Source organism: Orcinus orca, chromosome 18 (genome assembly GCF_937001465.1).
Source record: "Orcinus orca chromosome 18, mOrcOrc1.1, whole genome shotgun sequence".
Classification (NCBI taxonomy): domain Eukaryota; kingdom Metazoa; phylum Chordata; class Mammalia; order Artiodactyla; family Delphinidae; genus Orcinus; species Orcinus orca.
Window position 1 is genome coordinate 10,144,406 of NC_064576.1, and position 21,483 is coordinate 10,165,888.

General features: G+C 43.8%; 1 protein-coding gene across 4 annotated transcripts in view; it reads right to left on the reverse strand.

Moving 5' to 3' along the window:
- Positions 1 to 1,105: 1,105 nt before the first annotated feature.
- Positions 1,106 to 21,483, reverse strand: part of PCCA (propionyl-CoA carboxylase subunit alpha) — a 385,988-nt gene continuing 365,610 nt past the window's right edge. For all 4 annotated transcript variants that reach the window (XM_033435088.2, XM_049701173.1, XM_049701172.1 and 1 more), the window contains one exon: positions 1,106 to 11,969. The gene's annotated coding sequence lies outside the window, so the exon portion shown is untranslated. The remainder of the gene's footprint in view (positions 11,970 to 21,483) is intronic.

Below are 21,483 nucleotides of genomic sequence, written 5' to 3' on the forward strand. Positions count from 1 at the left end.
TTTCTGTCGCTGTGATTTGCTTTTCCCAGAACGTCATTGGAATCATGTGGCATGTGGTCTTATGTGTCTGGCTTCTTTCACTCAGCATATGCGTTTGAGATTTATGCATATTATTATATCTACATCCCTCAATTTATCTATGGATTCTCGTTTGTGGACATTTGGGTTGTTTCTAACTATTGCCTATTATGAATAGAACTGCTACAAACATTTAGGTATCGGTCTTTATGTGAATATATGAAATCATTTATGGCAGATGTATTCCCAGGAGTGAGATTGCTAGGTTATACGGTAAATATATGTTTAACTTTTTTTTTTTTTTTTTTTTTTTGCGGTACTTGGGCCTCTCACTGTTGTGGCCTCTCCCGTTGCGGAGCACAGGCTCCGGACGCGCAGGCTCAGTGGCCATGGCTCATGGGCCCAGCCGCTCCGCAGCATGTGGGATCCTCCCGGACCGGGGCACGAACCTGTGTCCCCTGCATCGGCAGGCGGACTCTCAACCACTGCACCACCAGGGAAGCCCAAACTTTTAAGATCGTTTTCTAAAGTGGCTGCACCATTTTGCATTCCCAGAAGCCATGTTATAAGAGTTTCAGTTACCCTACATCCTTGCCACCAATGCTTGATATTAGCAGTATTTTCAGTTTTGCCCATTCTAGTAGGTGCATGATGGTATACTTTGTGGTTTTTATTTTCATTTCCCTAATGATGATGTTGAGCGTCTTTTCGGGTGCTTACTTGAGATTCATGTATCGTTGGTAATGTGTCTGTTTAAATCTTTTGCCCATTTTTAATTGGGTTGTTTTGCTTCTTCCTGAGTTTTAGGAGTTCTTTGTATATTCTGGATACAAGTCATTTATCAGATATATAGTATTTGTTTTGCAGATAGTTTCTCCCAGTCTGTGTTTGCCTTTTCATGTAATCATGGGTACCTTTTGAGAGCAAACGTTTCTGATTTTGATGAAGTCCAGCTTATCCGTGTTTTCTTTTTATTTACTTTTTGTTTCCTAATAAAAGGTTTTTCTTCTAGAATTTTAGCTCTTGCAATTGGATACATTTTGAGTTTATTTAAGTATATTTATGTGGTGTGAGATAAGAGTTGTAGTTCTTTTTTTTTTTTTTTTTTTGTATATGGGTATCCTATTTTTCAGCACCATTTGTTTCAAAGACTGTCCATTCACCTTGAATTACCTTGGCACTTTTATCAGAAACAATTGGCCATTACAAGTGTGGGTCTACCTCTGGACTCTATTCTGTTCCACTGATTTATTTTTACCAGTTATTTTTATTGAGATATAAATCACATACCATAAAATTCACCATATCAAAGTGTACAATTCATTGGTTTTTAGTATGTTCACAAGTTTGTGCAACCACCAGCACTGTCTAATTTTACATTTTCATCACCCCCTAAAGAATATTTCATTGATTTTTTTCCAGCTTTGTTGAGATATAACTGACATATAACATTTTATAAGTTTAAGGTATAATGTGTTGATCTGATACACTTATATATTGCAATATGACTACCATCTTAATATCAGCTAACACGTTTATCGTGTCACTTAATTACATTTCTTTTTTGTGGTGACAACATTTAAGATCTACTCTCTCAACAACTTTCAAGTATATAATACAGTATTGTTAACTATATTCACAATGCTGTGTGTTACATCTCCAGAACTTATTTGTCTTCTAACTGGATATTTATATCCTTTGACCAACATCTCCCCATTTCCCCCAACCCCCCAGCCCCTGGTAACCACCATTCTACTCACTGTTTCTACAAGGTTGGCTTTTTAAAATTCCACATATAAGTGAGATCATACAGTATTTGTCTTTTCTCTGTCTGACTTATTTCACTTAGCGTAAGGTCCTTAAGGTCCATGCATGTTGTTGCAAATGGCAGGATTTCCTTCTTTCTCATAGCTAAATAATATTACACACACACACACACACACACACACACACACACACACACACAAACCTTCTTTATCTGTTCACCTGTTGACAGACACTTAGGTTGTTTCCATATCTTGGCTGTTGTGAAAAATGCTGCAATGAACATGGGAGTGCAGGTATTTCTTCGCTATCCTGTCTTCACTTCCTTTGCATATTTACCGAGAAGTGGAATTACTGGATCATACGGTAGTTCTATTTTTGACTTTTTGAGGAGGCTCCATATTGTTTTCCATAGTGGCTGAACCAATGTACATTCCTACCAACAGTGTACAAGGGTTCCCTTCTCTCCACATCCTCACTTGTTGTCTCTTCTTGATGATAGCCATTCTAACAGGTGTGAGGTGATATCTCATTATGGTTTTGATTTGCATTTCCCTGATGATTAGTGATGTTGAGCACCTTTTCATGTACCTGTATGCCTTTGGAAAAATGTCTGTTCAGTTCCTCTGCCCATTTAAAAATTGGATTTTGTTGTTGTTGTTGTTGAGTTGTATAAATTCTTTATATATTTTGGATATTAACCCCTTATCAGATATATAGTTTGCAAATATTTTCTCCCCTTCCGTAGGTTGCCTTTTCATTCTATTGACTGTTTCTTTTGCTGTACAGAAGCTTTTTAGTTTGATATAGTTTCACTTAACTGATTTTTGCTTTTGTTGCTTGTGCTTTTGGTGTCATATCTAAAAAATTGTTTCCAAGACCAGTGTCAAGGAGTTTTTTCCCTGTGTTTTCTTGTAGGAGGTTTTACAGTTTTAGGTCTTACGTTTAAGTCTTTAATCCACTTCAGGTTGCTTTTTGTGAGTAGTGTAAGATAAGGGTCCAATATTATTTTTCTGCTTGTGATTATCCAGTTTTCCTAACACCGTTTATTGAAGAGACTGTGCTTTCCCAGTTGTGTATTCTTGGCTCCCTGTCAATATTACTTGACCATATATGCTGGGATTTATTTCTGGGCTCTCAACTGTGTTCCATTCGTCTTTGTGCTTATTTTTATGCCACTACCATACTGTTTTAATTACTGTAGCTTTGTAGTATAGCTTGAAATCAGGCAGTATGATGCCTCCAGTTTTGTTCTTCTTTCCCAGGACTGCTTTGACTACTTGGGGTCTTTTGTGGTTCCATACAGGTTTTAGGATTTTTTTTTTCTATTTCTGTGAAAAATGCCATTGGGATTTTGATAGGGATTCCATTGAATCTACACATAGCTTTGGGAACAGTGGACTCTTGTGATCCTGTGTATTTCTGTGGAATCAGTTATAATGTCTTTCATTTTATTTACTAGAGTTCTTCTTTTTTTCTTAGTCCAGCTAAAGGTTTGTCAATTTTATCTTTTAGAAAAACAGGTTTTAACTTTTGTTGTTCTATTATTTTTCTGGTCTCTATTTTATTTATTTTTGCTCTGATCTTTGTTATTCCTTTTTTCTTCCAACTTTGGGTTTAATTTGTTTTTCTTTTCCTCATTCCTTGAGGTGTAGAGTTAGTTGTTTGAGATCTTTCTTTTTTCTTACTATAGGCATTTATCACTGTAAACTTAAAACTGCTTTTGCAGTATCCCATAGATTTTGGTATATTGTGTTTCCATTTTCATTTATTTGCTTGAAGATTTAAAATTTTTTTCTTTTGATTTCTTCTTTGACTAACTGGTTGTTCAAGAGTGTATTACTTAATTTCCACATATTTATAAATTTTTCCAGGTTTCCTCCTGTTGTTGCTTTCTAGTTTCATACCACTGTTGTCAGAAAAGATACTTGCTATGATTTCAATCTTCTTAAATTTGCTAAGACTTGTTTTGTGACCTAACATATAATCTATCCTAAAGAAAGTTCCATGTGTGCTTGAGAAGATCATATATTCTGCCACTGTTGGATGGAATGTTCTGTATATGTGTGTTAGGTCCATTTGGTCGAATCTGTGGTTCAAGTCCAATGCTTCCTTGTTGATTTTCTGTCTGCATGATCTATCCATTGATGAAAGTGAGGTATTGAAGTCACCTACTATTATTGTGGTTTTGTCTATTTCACCATTCAGATCTGTTCCTATTTGCTTAACATGTTTAAGTGCTCCCATGTTGGGTGCATAATATCTTTTTCCATCTCTTCACTTTGAGCTTATGTGTGTCCTTAAAGCTGAAGTGAATCTCTTGTAGGCGGCATATAGTTGGGTCTCGTTTTTTTTAATTCCATCCAGGCACTTCATGTCTTTTGATTGGAAAATGCAATCTACATTTTAGGTAATTGTTGGTAGGTAAGCACTAACTAATGCCATCTTATTGTTTTCTGGCTGTTTTATAGTTCCCTTGTTTCTTTCTTCCTTTCTTGCTGCCTTTCTGTGGTGGTATGCTCCAATTCCTTTCTCTTTATATTTTGTGAATTTACTGCAGGTTTTTGCTTGTGGTTACCATGGGACTCACATAGAACATCTTATAGATGTAACAGTCTATTAGTACTCTGCCATTTAACCTTTGTACCACAGTTAAGTGGTTAACACACCATATTACAGTATTAGAGTATTCTAAATTGGGCTATGTATTTACTTTTACTAGTGTATTGTATATTTTCATGTGTTTTCATGCTACTGATTAGAGTCTGTTCGTTTCAGCTTGAAGAACTAAAGCATTTCTAATACGGCAGGTCTAGTGATGAATTCTCTCAGCTTTTGGCTGTTTGGATAATTCCTTATTTTCCCTTCATTTCTTTTTTTTTTTTTTAAGAATTTATTTATTTATTTATTTTAGGCTGCGTTGGGTCTTTGCTGCTGCGTGCGGGCTTTCTCTAGTTGCAGTGAGCGAGGGCTACTCTTTGTTGCGGTGTGCGTGCTTCTCAGTGTGGTGGCTTCTCTTGTTGTGGAGCACGGGCTTTAGGCGCGCAGGCTTCAGTAGTTGTGGTACACGGGCTCAGTAGTTGTGGCTCGTGGGCTCTAGAGCACAGACTCAGTAGTTGTGGCACACGAGCTTAGCTGCTCCGCGGCATGTGGGATCTTCCTGGACCAGGGCTCAAACCCATGTGCCCTGCATTGGCAGGCAGATTCTTAACCACTGCGCCACCAGGGAAGTCCTCTCTTCAGTTCTGAAGGATAACTTTGCCAGATAGGGTATTCTTCATTGGCAGGTTTTTTTTTTTTTTTTCCTTTCAGCACTTTGAATATATTATTCCACGCTCTCCTGGCCTGTAAGGTTTCTAATGAGAAATACATGATAGCTTAATTGGGTATTCCTTTATAGATTACAATCTCCTTTTCTCTTGCTGCTTTTAGGATTTTCACTTTGTCTTTTGACAGTTTCATATAGTGTGTCTTAGAGAAGATCATTTTGGATTGAAATAATGGGGTGATCTATATCTTTATGAATGTGGATGTCCAGATTTTTTCCCCAGGTTTGGGAAATTCTCAGCCATTATTTCTTTAAATAAGTTTTCTACCCCCTTCTCCCTCTCTTCTCTTTCTGGAACTCCAGTAATTCATATATCAGTTCTTTTGATGGTGTCTCATGATTCACCTAGGCTCTCTTCTCTGTTTTTCATTCTTTCCTCTTTATTCTCCTCTCACTGGGTTATTTCAAAGTTCCTATCTAACTCACAGATTCTTTCTTCTGTGTGGTCTATTCTGCTGTTGGTACTCTCTGTTGCAGTTTTCATTTCTTTCTTCGAGTTCTTCAGCTCCAGAATTTCTCTTTGGTTCTTTTTTATAATTTCTGTCTCTCTGTTAATTTTCTCATCTTGTTTGCATATTGTTTTTCTGATTTCAGTTTTTTGAATTGCCTTTCTGGGTTTTCTTGTAGCTCACGTTTTCTCAGAACAATTATTTTTCATTCTTTATTGAGTAAATTGTAGATCTCCATGTATTTGGATTTGGTTACTGGGAAATTATTGTGATCCTTTGGTGATGTCACATTTCCTTGATTTTTCATGTTCCTTAGAGTTTGTGTCCCTGTTTTCGTATTTGGGGTAGCAGTCACCTCCTCCAGTCTTTCCTAACTGCCTTTAGGAGAGATTCTGAAGCTTCCTTACACCTTGTATGAATACACCTGCTCCACACCTCCCGTTTTCCTTTATGGCAGAATTCTTAGGCTTGTGTGTCTTCTCCTGATCTTACAACACACTAGGCTGGCTGTTGATAGCCTCTCGTTTTCACAAAATAGGTGCTGCAGCTCAAGTTTGTGTTTTCTCCCTAGCCTTCTACCACATCTCGCTCTCAGGAGCATGTTAAGGGAGCTAGCCTGAGAGTGGGAGGAGGTGTGGGTGAGGCACGCGGGGTGCTGGGGGTGCCCGCAGGCCAGTTGGGAGGATCCTTGAGTGAGGCTTCCCCAGGGCTTGTGGACAGGCTTCCTGATGGAGTCCATGATGTAGACAGCAATTAATGACCTCCGAAAATCTAATCAGCTCTTCTTCCCATCTGCTCCCTGCCTCCAGTCATGGAGCCCCTGATTTAATACTGTGGATTCTGTGAGAGAGAAATGAGGCTCTGTGGCAGTGTCCCTACAGCTGGGGAAGCTGGGTGCTCACTCACCCTCTCCCTTTTCCCCAGGGGAGAAATCATGGGCCGAGAAGGTCTTGTTTAGCCATAAGTGTTCCACCTTGGGGGAGGGGTGATGCTGGCATAGTCAAGCTGTTCCTCTTACCTGACCAGTGTGTCCAAACACATTTTTTTCCTGCTCTGGTGGAGTGCTGGAACCTCTCCTCTGGAAACCTGGATTACACCAGGGCTCTCTCATCCGTGGGTGACTGCCCAGGTCAGTGTTCTCCAGGTGCTCCGAGATGGCGGCTGAGAGGGGCTGGAGCCACTCACAGGTTCCTGCTGGTTCCACAGCCCCTGTTACCTGATGTGCAGGTGGGCAAGACTCCACCTGGGTCCCTTGGCGAATGGCGCTGGATCCCACAGCTCCCACAGAGGTGCTTTTGTTTGTGGATGGATGCTGATTTTTGTTGTTGGCCGGGGGGACAACATCGAGGGACATCCTGTGACTCAGTACAACGTTGATTTTGATGTCTGTAATTTCTCTAATTCCACAGTGTTCTATGTACAGCTCTATAGTAAATATTGAAATACAAGCTTTGTTGAGCTTTTTCAATATTTTCGCTATTCTGTTTGCTACTTTGAGCTTTTATATACATTTTAGAATCAGCTCATCAATTTCTACCAAAAAAAACCCAACAAAAAACCCAGAACCTATTGTGACTTTCATTAAGATTATGTTGACTCTATAATTAAATTTGGGGAGAATTATCATTTTTACAATATTGAGTTCTGATCCATGAAAACATGGTATATCTCTCCACTTGTTATATATTTAATTTCTCTCAACAATGTTTTAAATTTTTAGCTACAGGTCATGCACATATTTTGTTAACGTCCATAAGTATTTCAGATTTTTTGGTGCTATTGCCAATGATACTGGATTTTTAAATTTCAAGTTCCCACTTTTTAATGTATTTTATATTTTAAAATGTACTAGTTCTCTGGTAGTACACAGAAATACAGTTGATTTTCACATATGGATCTTGTAGCCTAAGACTCTGCTAAATTCACTTATTAGTTCAAGTAGCTTTTTTGTCAGTTTTTTAGGATTTTCTATACAATCATGTCAATTGCAAACAAAGATAGTTTTATTTCTTCCTCAAGTGTATGCCTTTTATTCTTTTCTTCTTTATTACCCTGGCTAGGCTGCACTATCCCATGTTGAATAGAAGTAGAGAGAGTGGAATCACACTGCCTTGTTTCCAATCTGAAGGGGGAAGTGTTTGATTATGCACCATTAAAAAGGGTGTTAGCTGTAGGTTTTTCATAGATGCTGTTTATCAGATTGAGGAAGTTCTCTTCTATTCCTAGTTTGCTGATAATTTTTATCATGAATTGTTGAATTTTGTCAAATAACTTGTCCTGCATCTATTGAGATCATTGTAAGGTCTTTCTCTTTGAATCTGTTAATATGGTGATTCATTGATTAGTTTTGAAATATTAAACTTACATTCCTCAGATGAAACAGTCCTTGGTACTGATGTATCATCCTTTTTATATATTGCTAGATTTGATTTGCTAATATTTATTTGTTCAGGACTTTTTTGCATTTATGTTCGTAAGAGGTATCTGGCCTGTAGTTTTCTTTTCTATGAACGTCTTTATTTGGTTTTGTTATCAGGGTAATATTGACCTCATAAAAGGAGTTGTGAAGTATTCCTTCCTCTTCTGTTCTCTGGAAAAGTTTATTTAATACTAGCATTATTTATTCCTTAAATGTTTGGTAGAATTCACCAGTGAAGCCATCTACCTCTCTGAGTAAAAGTTATAGAAAAGTTATAGTTACTTTTTCTTTAGTGAGCTTTGGTAGTTTGTGCCTTTAAAGGAATTTTTCCACTTTAAGTTGTTAAACTTACTGGTATAAAGTTGTTCACTGTATTCCCTTATTGCCCTTTAATGTTTGTCGATGTCCTGTCTTTGATTTCTTATGTTGGCAATTCATATTTTCTCTTTTTTGGCAAGGGGCATAAAAGTAGAGCAACTAGTACAATGATTCTCATATATCTATCACCCGGAGTCAATAATGATCAACATTTTGTCACATATGCTTCATTAATCCTTTTTTTTTTTTACTTGAATATTTTATTTATTTATTTTTAAAAGATGCTTTAGTTTTTTCATTTGTTTTTGTTTTTTTGGCTGCATTGGGTCTTTGTCGTGGTGCGTGGGCTTTTCATTGCAGTGGCTTCTCTTGTTGTGGAGCATGGGCTCTAGGCACATGGGCTTCAGTAGTTGCAGCATGTGGGCTCAGTAGTTGCGGCACGCAGGCCCTAGAGCACACGGGCTTCATTAGTTGTGGCGCATGGGCTCAGTAGTTGTGGCGTATGGGCTTAGTTGCTCCGTGGCAAGTGGGATCCTCCTGGACCAGGGATCCAATCCGTGCCCACTCTGTTGGCAGGTGGATTCTTAACCCCTGCACCACCAGGCAAGTCCCTACTTGAAGTGTTTTAAAGTACTACACATTATGATATTTCACAACCCCCAGATACTTCCATATGCATCTCTTAAAAGTAAGCTTTTTTTTTTTTAATAGAACCATATGCCATTATCCATTCCTAAAAATATTAACTGTGATTCCTTGGTGTCATCTTTTACCTAGGCATATGCCTGTAGGATTTTCCTGATTGTCTCAGAAATGTCATTTTATAGTTGATACGTTCAAATCAGAATCCAGACAAGGTCCACACCTTACCCAGGGCTGTTATGTATCTTAGGTCTCTTAATCCAGGGCAAACCACCCTTACTTTTATTTTTATATTTTTTTAATTTATTTTTATTAATTAATTAATTAATTTATTTATTTTGGCTGCGTTGGGTCTTCATTGCTGTGCACAGGCTTTCTCTAGTTGCGGCGAGCAGGGTCTACTCTTCATCGTGGTGTGCGGGCTTCTCGTTGCAGTGGCTTCTCTTGTTGTGGAGCACGGGCTCTAGACACGTGGGCGTCAGTAGTTGCGGCATGCGGGCTCAGTAGTTGTGGCTTGCGGCCCTGGAGCGCGGGCTTCAGTAGTTGTGGCGCACGGACTTAGTTGCTCTGCGGCATGTGGGATCTTCCTGGACCAGGGATGGAACCCGTGTCCCCTGCATTGGCAGGCGGATTCTTAACCACTGTGCCACCAGGGAAGTCCCACCCTTACTTTCAAAAAAATTTCTTCTACAGAATGTTTCACATTCTGGGTTTATCTGTTTGCTTCCAGTTGGTATCATTCCATGATAGGAGTTTCTTCAAGCTGAGAGTAACTGTGATATGCCTTGGAGCCTCTGTCCCTCTGGGGATCCTTCCTTAGCTCTTATGCCCTGGAGGGGTGTGGAGTAGGGGCACCTCCCATTTCACGGCCTGGGGGACATCTGCTTCTCCATCCATCTCAGGCCAGGCCACTTCTGTGAAGCCTGGGTCTCCCTCACCTCTGACCTCCACTAACTTACGTGTAGCACTTCATTATGTATCTTTGTCTTGTACGCTGTGGTTTCCTGTGTGTTTTAAGTCTTGTCCTCACAAATCTTTACTCTGTTACTGTATGTGTTCTTTAAATGTAATGTAATATTTTATGAAAGCATAACACACATCAGAGAAGTGTAGAAATCAGATAGCTTGATGGATTTTCATAATTGGAGCACACCCATGCACCCAGACCCTAGATCAGGTTGTCCTCATGACCTTCTAGGCATCGCTTTCCTCCCAGCAGTAACCTCTGTCCTGACATCCAGCAGCAGAGATTAGTCGGGCTGTGATTTACCTCCGTGTAAATACAATCATGGGAATTCCCTGGCAGTCCAGTGGTTAGGACTTGGCGGTTTCACTGCCACGGGCCTGGGTTCAATCCCTGGACAGGGAACTAAGATCCCACAAGCCTCACGGCGCAGCCAAAAAAATTAATTCACTAATTCATTTTTTAAAAAAAGTAAATATATAATCACTCAGTATATGCTGTTTTTGTCTGACTCTCACTCAGCACTGCTTTGAGGTTTATGCGTGTTACACAGAACAACCTTGTCCGTTTTCATTGCTGTAGCGTTTTTCTCAGTTTACCGCTGTTCATTAGCCCACTTTACTGTTGAGGGACATTTAGGTAGCGTCTAGTTTTGGGCCATTCTAAATGGTGCTGATCGGAATATTCTCGTAAGTGTCTTTTTGGTGAACCTGCATCCGCCTTTCTGCGGCACCTCTGCCTGGAGTGGAGCTGCCGGGTGGCTGGGTCCGCAGAGGCTTAGCTTTTATAGATGCCGCCAAATGGTCTTCCACTGCGGTTGCACTAGATCATTTTCTAAAACCCAAAATCTTGCCCTGTCACTTCGCAGGCTTACCTGCTGCCCTTCATTACCCCCATCACATGGAGCTGAAATCCAGAGCCCCAGCCTCCCTCCTTGGCCCCTTCTCCAGTGCTCCTGGCGCCCAGGGGTGCCCAGCTGTCCCCACGACTCAGACCACCCCGACCCGTGCCTGCCTGTTGCCTGCATCTCCTGGAAGCCTCTGCTCTTCAGGCAGTGCTCTCCTTTAGGACATGTGATGCCCTGCTTCCCCGTACATGTCTCCTCCCTCCTCCCCCACCCCCTGCCCACAGTTTGTCTTATAATCATCTTTTAGTGTATCTGCCTCCTCAGGCCACGGCTCCTTAAAAACAAGGGCTGTTTCGTTTATCATCGTGTTCCTGGCGCTTAGCACAATGCCTGGCCCAAGTAGTTGCTCAGAAACTACTGAATGAGTGGGTGAATGAATAACCTTCAACTAGCCTGGAGGTACTGAACGCTGGGCAGGTGACAGTAACAGAAACTTGGTGGCTGGTGGATCACTCCTTGCCTTACAAAAACTTTAAACCGGGCTTTGGTCTGTAAGCTGCAAAGAGCAGGGCTTAAAGCACAGCCCCTCCCCCAGGAGTGACAGGTAGGGAGTTGCAGGCAGTTTATCATCTTTCACATTTCACAGCCCTCATTTGCTATGAACACCAATGAGAGCTTCAGTATTTCTGCCACTAAGAAATGGCAGCAATGTGTGTTTCTCCTAGTTGACCGCAGCATGTATTGGGAGGAGTTGTAGAGATTTTGGATTAAGCCTTGACTTTAAATCCAGGCCCTTCCATTTAATAGCTGTGCTGTTCTGGTTAATTAACTCTTCTGAGCTTCAGTTTCTACGTGTGAAATGGGACAATAATATGTACCTTGTGGGGCTGCTGGAGGATTGGCAAGTTCTCGGAGATCCGTCGACAGTCCCCATAAGGACAAAGTTTCTTCCCTTCTCCCAGGGCAATAGGTGAAAATAACAAACTGCGCTTCAGCCAGTTTCTGCTGGGCTGTGTCTTCCCCGAAGATCTGGGTGGAGCTGGATTGCACTGGCACCTCTCCTTTTTCGTGGAGGAGAGGAGGGCTCAGCCTGCAGCTTGGGGAAGGACAGGGCCCCTCAGCTGCGGGGGGCGGGGACCAGGCGGGTGCAGAGCTCGATCTCAGGCCCCCAGGGGGACACCGGGCCGGGAAGCATCTCCTTTCCTCTTGGGTGCTAGCACCTGGGGAGGAGATGTAGCCCCCTGGGCAGTGTGGTCCCTGTGAGTTAGGGACCAGTGCTCTGGAGAACTGTCTTTAGTCCAAGATGGGTGAGCAGGAGGGGAGAGAGAAATTCCTTGACTCAAAAATAATTGAAATCATTATTGTATTGAAACAGTTTACGTGGATTTTGAAGGATTAGCTCCCTGCTGCCTCTGCACCAGGTCCACACTGGACAGCAGAGCCCTGGTCCTGGTTCTTAGGGGCCCATTCAGAGGACCGGCAGTGTGCATTGTTTTTAGGGGCTTCAACTAGGACTTTGGTAACCCTTAGACAGTTTTGTGAAGCATGGCCCTCTGGAGGGGATTGCTTTTTTCCTCTTTTGGGAGGAATTCCTGAGATACCAGGGAAATCTAGTAATACCAGCACAGGAGAGAAGAAGATACAGCTCATCCCACTGACCACGGGCTGGACCCACGACAGATGAGACGACTGATTTTCTTGCCCTTGGCTGACATTGCTTTGTTTGGTTTTTTTTTTCTTTTTTTAGGAAACTTTTTATTTACTTATTTTTGGCTGCATTGGGTCTTTGTTGCTGCACGCAGGCTTTCTCTAGTTGTGACGAGCGGGGGCTACTCTTTATTGTGGTGCATGGGCTTCTCATTGCAGTGGCTTCTCTTGTTGTGGAGCACAGGCTCTAGGTGCGTGGGTTTCAGTAGTTGTGGTGCGTGGGCTCAGCAGTTGTGGCGCATGGGCTTACTTGCTCTGTGGCATGTGGGATCTTCCCAGACCAGGGCTCGAACCTGTGTCCCCTGCATTGGCAGGTGGATTCTTAACCACGGCACCACCAGGGAAGCCTGCTTTGTTTTTATATAAGAAAGTTGTTTGGTAACTAAAATGCTCAGGCTATTCGATTAGGAAAATGGCTGGATAAGCCCAGTGGAGGTTCCCTGAGTCCTTCTCTTTATTATGATCGAAAGATCATGTAAACTTAATTTAAAAAAAGGAAAATCCCCATGATGAAAAACAGTTCTGTTGTTTTTGAAACAAGTTTGAAAAAGTGATTAAACTGAATGTAGCAGCGTCTCTTCTCTGATGACCACAGAGTGCTAACAAGGGATTTTTACATTTTAACTGGATTTTGCTCTCCTAGGAGTGGACCACGTGTTGTCTTTTAAGTGCTTTTCAGAAGCCAAGTATAGACCAAATTGGGCTTTTTAGTAATATTTCGGGTCCTGGGATCCGCCCCAAAACACCAGAGGCCGAGGTGTGTGAAACCGGGGAAGGCTGGTGTCAGCCTCCAGCCGGTCCCAGTAGCTTTTAAGGTAGGTTTTTGCTTTGCTTGTTTGGGTGGGGATATAGTTTCTAAGAGGGTTGGATTTACTTGGTTTAGTGCATTCAGTTCCTTCAAAGCCCCAGTCACTCCAACAAAATATATTTTTCTGGGAATTCTGGACTCAAAGTATTGACTTCCGTCAGCGAGCAGTGACCAGCTGCATGTTCAGGACTCACGGGAATGTGAGTAAATGGATCCACTTTATGTAAAGTATTTAAAAGCATGTTCAAACGGACTATTACTCAGCCATAAAAAGAAATGAAATTGAGTTATTTGTAGTGAGGTGGATGGACCTAGAGTCTGTCATACAGAGTGAAGTGAGTCAGAAAGAGAAAAACAAATATCGTATGCTAACACATATATATGGAATCTAGAAAAAAAATGGTTCTGAAGAACCTAGGGGCAGGACAGGAATAAAGATGCAGACGTAGAGAATGGACTTGAGGACACGGGGAGGGGGAAGGGTAAGCTGGGATGAAGTGAGAGGGTGGCATGGACATATACACACTACCAAATGTAAAACAGATAGCTAGTGGGAAGCAGCTGCATAGCACAGGGAGATCAGCTCGGTGCTTTGTGACCACCTAGAGGGGTGGGATAGGGAGGGTGGGAGGGAGACGCAAGAGGAAGGAGATATGGGAACATATGTATACGTATGGCTGATTCACTGTGTTCTACAGCAGAAACTAACACACCACTGTAAAGCAATTATACTCCAATAAAGGTGTTAGAAAAATAAATAAAAAATAAAAGCATGTTCAGCAACATGCCCTTAAGTTCCTCCCTTACTCCCTTTTTACTTGTAATTCAGAGTTTTAACTTCTCTCTCAGCTGTTTTAGTTGAATTTTACTTGGGTTAGAAAAGCACTGAAAGGATTTGAATGCTTTGGGAACACTTAATTAATCAAAAAACCCATCAGGCTTAATTTTGAGTTCTGTGTTTTCATTTTTTAAAAGGCTTCTTTTTAAAAAAGTCTTTAAAACTGGAGTTATGTGTGTGTGGGGAGTGGTTCCTCCTTCAGGCACTCTGAGGAAGGCATTGGCTTTTCTAGTTCGCACTCCTCTTGGCCACCTGACTGCCTCTAGGTAGCCAACATCTTGTTAGAGAACTTAAGCTGGTTTTTAATAATAATCTTAGCAAAAGGTAATTCTGAAGGTGAATCTGTTATCGCTACCGCAAGCATCGAGTCCTGGATTCCAGAGCCCCTGGAAACAGAGTTCGTGTTGTTCCTGATTTGCTGGGGCCGGCAGTGCCGACCAGCTGGGGCCCCTGTGCTGGTGGTTTCTGAGCGGTGCTCGGGGTTCCCTTTGTAGTGGAGGTGCTGTCTCCCGGGGTTTGACGTTTGACGTTTGACGTCTTGCAGTCGTTTTTGGCGGTCATCTGCCAGAGCCTTCCCAACTAATTCATTCTGTCCCACAGTGTTGACCACTGGCCGGCTCTCGATGGTAGCCAAGCTCCTGTTGCCCACATCTCCCACCACCTGCTGTGGCCTTGCCCCCTTGGCCTGGGTGAGGTTGGCAGTGGCCTGGCTTTGACCTTTGATCCCTCTTGTTCCTCCAAAGCTATGAAATATTACATTAAATACAGGGGGCCTAGCCTAGCCAGGGCCTTACCTGCATTTGTAACTATTTTATTCACTTTTGGGTAGGCCTGACTTCTAAAATGGTTATCTAGGAGTTGTTGAAATGGGTGTATTTATCTTCTTTTTAGGACATTTTGTTAGCCAACGACCTAGGAAGGAATGAATGGCTTTGTGTGATATTTTCTAATTGTTCTTCTGTGCTGCTTCTAACTTAAAGTTACGTTCCCAAACTCCCATTTCTCACCTAGGAAAGCAAAAGAGTCAAATAAAAATCATTTTAAGTTACACATTTCAGCCTTAAAATGTTTCTGAAAGACGAAACCTTTTAAATTGTCCACTAATGGGTTGTCATTCCCGTTCCCTCCTCTGCTTTCTGCCTGAGTTGTCTTCAAGAGGAAAAAAAAGATCTTTGGGGGGCATACAATGTAGGGTGGGAGTTACCTGCCTTCACCCAGACCTGCTGGCCCTTCCGGTGCCCTGCAGAGGGGGTGGGGCTGGGGGCAGACCTAGATTCCTGGCTCTTCCCCGTTGACTTGCTCCAGGCAGAGTAAACATGCTTTGAGCAACTGCCAGCAAGCAAGTTAAAAGCTGCTCCTCTAGCAGGCCTGCAAAAAACATTCTAAAAGGCAAAGCATTTGCTGCGTTTCCTAGGGGGCAACTGTGGGAAGTCTCTGCTTGGTCAGCAGCCAGTGCAGACGGGCCCTGGGTGGCTGATGACAGCTGGCGAGGCCCGATCTTAATCCCATTCCCCGCCCCTCGGAGGCCCCTGTGTCCTGGGCCACACCTAGGACTTCTCTGCCTTTCCACTGCCCTCCTTCCAGGAACCCAGGTAACAGTCACAGAGAAGTCTGTCTTGTTTCATTGTATGTTGGGTTCCAGAAAATAATTGAGTTTAAGGAAGGCCACTACAAAGCTGTTTTAGAAATACTTTGGAAATACTCAGATGATGGTGGAAATCGAAATGAAAGATGTTAAGTTTTTGCTGCTGATTAGGGATTGTGAAGTGTGTTGAACTCAGATAAAAATGTAAACTGGTAGTAATTACGGAGTGAGTAGCCTACGGATTGCCTTCTTTCCATGATCCCATTTAATCTTTTTTTTTAGCTCAACTTTCCTTGATGTGTGATTTACACACAAGAAAACTCACATTAAGTACAGATGGATGATTCTGACAAATGTATACGCCCATGGAACTACTGTCCTAATAGAGATAAGAAATCCCCTGACCCCATACTGGCTGGTCCGAGTACTGTCCCTAGAGGTTGGTTTTGCAGCTTCTGGATGAAGCTTTTGTCGGGCATGGATGTTTACTGCTGCTCCCGGGAAGGCTGGGAGGCAGTGCCTGGCCCTGAGTCATAGTCTGAGTCCAGAGCACTTCACCCTCCCTGGCCCTTGCATCCGTGTCTGGGCATCTGAAGGAAGTGCTGGTGGAGCCACAGGACTGAATGTGACGTCCATCGATTTTGCACCCTGAGCAGTATCTGAACCTGTGGTTTTTGTGATAGAGAAATTGAGAGATTCCAAACAGGCTGAAGGCCTGCGGGACCTCTTTGGGAATCTGGACCGAGAGGGAAATCCCTTGGCTTACTGCAGCAAGTATTTATTAAGTGGCTACTGCACGCACTGAACTGTGCTGGCTGACGTGGAAGATGTGAAATGAAGTTTAGGCCCCCCACCCTTGAGGAGCTTTGTGGTTCCAAGAAACAGTTTAGAAAGAATGATTCCAGGCAAGACAAAGTGCAAAATGAAAATGCGGGGTCCCTTGTTCAGAAGGCAGGAGAAGGTACTGTTAAAGTTCCTAAAATAGGCAGCCTTTTCCTTTCTTCAGTCTCTCTTGACTTGTCATGGTGTTTTTCAGTTGCTATTTTATTATTTATATTTTATTTAATTATATATTATTTTATTATTTATTGTTATACTGCATTCTCAGCCTTGAGTTTTTCATTTATCTTTATGTTGCGCAACTTCAATTTTAAGTTTAAATGCAAACTTAGGAACACTTAACTCATATGTATGACAGTATTTTGTAACTTGTGCACACCTATGTACTTTATTCTTACCAGAACTGGAAGCTCTGCTCAAAACTGCCTCAACTATATTGATTTCCCTTCTTGACATATGCCAACTCTACCAACACTGTCCGCCTTCGGCGCCTGGTGCTGGAGCGGAGACTGCGGACGGGAACCCGGGGGCTCTGGGGGTCGCCCTTGCCCCCCATGTGTGTCTCGTGTGTGTGGCTGGCCTGTTGGGAGAGGCACCCAAGGAAGGAAGGAGAGGGTAGAGTTTCTGGCCTGCTGGTGTTTCTATGAACGCCGTTGTTGCGTCCTTCCTGCGTTCAGAGCCGGTTCTGCTTGGAGTGGAAAGGTGGCCTCTCCTGGCTGCGCCAGGTGTCGATGTAGCTCGCGCCTTGGCCTTGCTGAGTCTCGCTGATCCCACCGGTCGTGGGTCCGCCGGGATCCTGTGCTTCTGGGTCGTGGGGAACACGGTGAGCCGCTGGGGCTGCACGGACCTCCTCTCCTGGCTAGTAGGCGCTCGTGCCCTCATCACTTACGCAACACACGTCCAGATACGATTGCTAACTGTCCTGGGATAGGGACCGCTTCTGGGTGCACATTCCCCGGGCAGGCTACCCTGGTGTGTGCTCCGCGCCTGCGGAACACCTGCGGGCACCTTAGGGACGAGGATGGAAATGGAACCTGGTGGGGGGTGTTCCCGGGCCATGGCTGCCGGGGGCCCTTCGGGGGCTGGGAGTTGTTACTGTTCTGCGTCTGCGCAGGAGGCAGGAGAGGACACCTCCTCCTGGAGCTGGCGGAGCCCCTGCAGGGCAGGGAGGGGCGTGAAAGCAGGTCTTCAGCCTGGTTATCTGTGTACATCGCGTTTCATCTCCTAGTTTCCCCGTCTGTAAACTGGACAGCGGTGGGGAGTGAGGCGATCTCGCTTTGAGTGTTAGCGTAAGCGAAGCATCTAGCATCTAACACGGTAAAAATGCTCTCAGTCCTGGGGGTGGCATTATTCATATTTTCCCCTCTGAGCCTGAAGCCGCGCCCACCGGGCAGGTGGGCTCTTGGTGATGAGGACTGTTCCGGGGGTCCGACTCGCCAGGACACGAGCGGTGCTCCCCCGGCCGCGCCTCCCGGTGCCTGGGAGCCCGCCGCGGGCAGCGCCTCCGCTGCAGCCGCCCGCTCCGCATCCCACCGTCCCCTACGGCCCTTTCCCGACGGCGCCAGGCCTGTCCAGCTGCTCCTGACGGACCTCAGAGTGCGCCTGGCGGCGGCCGACCATCACATCTCCCTAGTGGTCACTGTATGTTTAAAAGATGGCAACACAGTGGCCTTTAAAATGGTGTGGCATTAAAAGTTTTCTTTTTCTTCTAAGAATTTCTGGCGTGGGCAAAGCGTAAAAGCCCGCGGGACGGTTGCCAGGCAGCACTCGGAGGCCCCGTGGGGCATCAGGACCGGGACGCGCCGCTTGTCCTCGCGGACCCGCGAAGGCTCGGAGTCTGGGGAGACTGCGAGTGTGGACCCAGCCTCTGGATTTCAGAGGCACTGCGTCGCCCGGGCTGCTGGGCTCACGTCAGAAGGGTGTCCTGCCATACACGTTTCTGGGGTCTCCAGCGGGGCGGTGGGCAGGAAGCCCTGGCGGCTGTTGCAAAGAAGGCAGTGCGAGGGGGGAGCATCAAAGCGGCCACAGGACGCGCGGCCTCCCTGGAAGCGCCCGGCCCGGGAGAGGCTGACCGAGCTCCAGGGCAGAGGTCGAGGCGGCTTGTTTTTTCACCTGTTTCCTACAGCCCTAGAAACCTCTGAAGAATGACTGTGTAACTATAGCAGACACTCAGGCGTCTCTCCAGGGACAGGAACGTTACAGTAGGAAGGGACAGCGGTTCCTATACAAGGAGAAACGAGCACACATCACACGTGCCTTTTACCGACGTTCGGCGGCCCTGAGTAACGTCGGCTGAGGCCATGCCCGGGCCCGTGGCCACACGAGGTAGCGCATGGCTTCCGGGGCAGCGCATGGCTTCGCTGAAGCTGGTCCTCGCTGTGACAGGGGCCATCACGGGTTCGGTGGGAGTCAACTTTGACACACGATGTTGAACGAGAAAAGCTACTTATACAGCAGGCAGGCGGGGAGGCAGAGATGCGGGGCTGCTGGGCGTCCAGACAGGGGCGAGCGGCAGAGCCGTAACTTGGTGCGACCGAAGCCGGTCGTTTCACCTGTCTTTTCTAGCACAGTCTGACCTCTACAGCAGGCAGGCAGTGTTCACGGCTTAAGGATTTATCACTTAGAGAAAACAGTAAAATCTGTATGTCATCATTTCCATCTGTCTAGCATTTCCTCCTGTCATTAAATATTAATACAGGATGAATATTTTTGTGGAGACACCTTTTTTCATTTTTAAAGGTTGTTTTCACGTTAGAAGCTGGTGTCCATTTAAATCCTTTGGCAGCTGGTATGTGTGTGTGTTTCTAAATATGGTCCCAGTGTGTGCAATAGTTAATTTGTAAACTAGCAGATTAAACTCTAAAATTAAGTCCTGCCTTTTACACTCTTGCCACCAGGTGGCTAAGAAAAAATATTAAGCAGGAAAACCCCAATAATTATGCGAAGGACTCATAATGACTTTCAATTTCTGCTTCAGCGATGAAATATGAAACTCTAGATGGACTGTGTTTCAGTAAGAAAACTGCTGAATAAGTGACAGAGGCATTTCAAGCAGTGCCAGGCCAGATGGACATTTCCATGAGTGTTTTTGTTTTCTTAATATTGACAATGTTAAACTAACCAAATTTTGCTGAAATAAAACTTTTTGAGACTCTCTCTGAGCCTCTTCCACCTCTGGGCTGACCCCTGGATGTCCACATTATTCCTAACTAGTTGGGTTTGAGACAAGGGTTCAGCTTTTGGGCTTTAAGACTCCCAAGGGGAGGGTGACTAAGTCCTGATCACAGCAGGGCCTCCCAATCAGGAAAGTTGCTTGCAAAGGCATCGCTTGAGTTCATTTAGAATCAGTTCTAAAACCCGAAAGTAAAATGCATCAAGTTGAATGTTAATATATCTTGTATGTCTCTTCCACAGAGTCTTTTATTAATAAGATATTATAGGGAAATCTATGCATGGGGGGTGGTGACATAATAGGGTGGAAACGCCTTTAGGCTTTCTCTTCATGGAATGCACCTATTAAAGACAGCACCATGTGGCACCCCCCACCCCGTCCCACGTTGCTACGGCATCTTGAGATGGTGGATCTTGTCCGGTGAATTCAAAACCCAGTTTTGGATACAAAAACCAGTTTCCTCGCCGGTGCTCATGTGGCCACTCAACTTCTGTGCTTTCCACTTTGCCCTCCAGTTATCTAATTTATTAACTTTGACAAGTAACCTCTTGGTTGTACATGATTTTATTCACAATTCATTTTTCTGACTCAAAGTGAACATGAGTGCCTTAATCCTCTAATGGGACTTAATTGCTTGTTTCAGTGCTTAACTCTGATCCTTTCTCAATCCCCACAGGGATGAGGCTCTTCCTGAAGGATCTGTGTTTGTTGTTCAAAACATAATCAGAAAGGTAATGATGTTTTTCTTGTGAAAGGAGCCAGAAATGCAGAATATTAGTTTTCTATTACATAAGTAGTATTCTCAAACTATTATTATAAAGGATAAAATTCAGTAGATAAAATGTAGAAAACTATAATTTGATCATTCTATGAGGCTACATTATTTCCTAGAAAAGTTTAAATTTTTATTGCCAGGTTTTGTTTTTTTTTTAATGGAAATAAGCTATCATCTTCTGTGGAAGAAAGTTACTGAACTGATTTTCTACAGAGTTGGAATCAACACCCTGTGGCTTAACCATGATCATTTCTATGTAATATCAATCACCTTCCCAGGTATTTGCTTTGGCTCTGAAAAATGAAGGCCACAACTAATGCTTGATACGGCTTGATTCCCTCTCCCATTTATTATGTAGAATGTTCTTTTTTGTTTTATTTATAAGGGGCTTCCTTGAGAAGAATATAAGCTAGTAGATATATAAGATCTTTATAAAGGAAGGAGTTGGGATGGAGAACTTAGGCGGGAACAGGGTCAAGGGGAAAAGGGAATTAATTAACCTTCATCGGGTCCTGAGGCCTGACCCACAGTTGGCAGTCAGTAGTGATTAGCTCTTAGGGAGGCAGGATGAATGCAGTTTTAAAGAACAGGCATAGAAGTTCAGAGAGTTTAAATAACGTTCCCAGAGACCCACCGTTGTTTGTTAGGTGGTGGAGGTGGGAATTTGATTCAGGCCTGTCATTGTACCACAGTGTCCTTCTTTACACTTACGTGTGTGCACTGTGCCCTTTAATGGCCATCCAGCCCAATGATGTTCCCTGCAGGGGCTGGCCTGACCTGACCATCAGTGTCCTAGAACAGGCCTACCTGGGAGCATCTACTTCACATTAAAGCAGAGATGCAACCGCTCCTGATGGGCACTCTTTAAGTTGCTCTGGAAAAGCCCAAATGGCTCACCTACAGCTGTTTCTATCCGTTATTTATTGAATCAAGTACTTGCATTTTATTCAAGACGCCAACCATAACCCATTGCCGTGGAAGGAACTACTACATGGCAGGAGGAGAATGG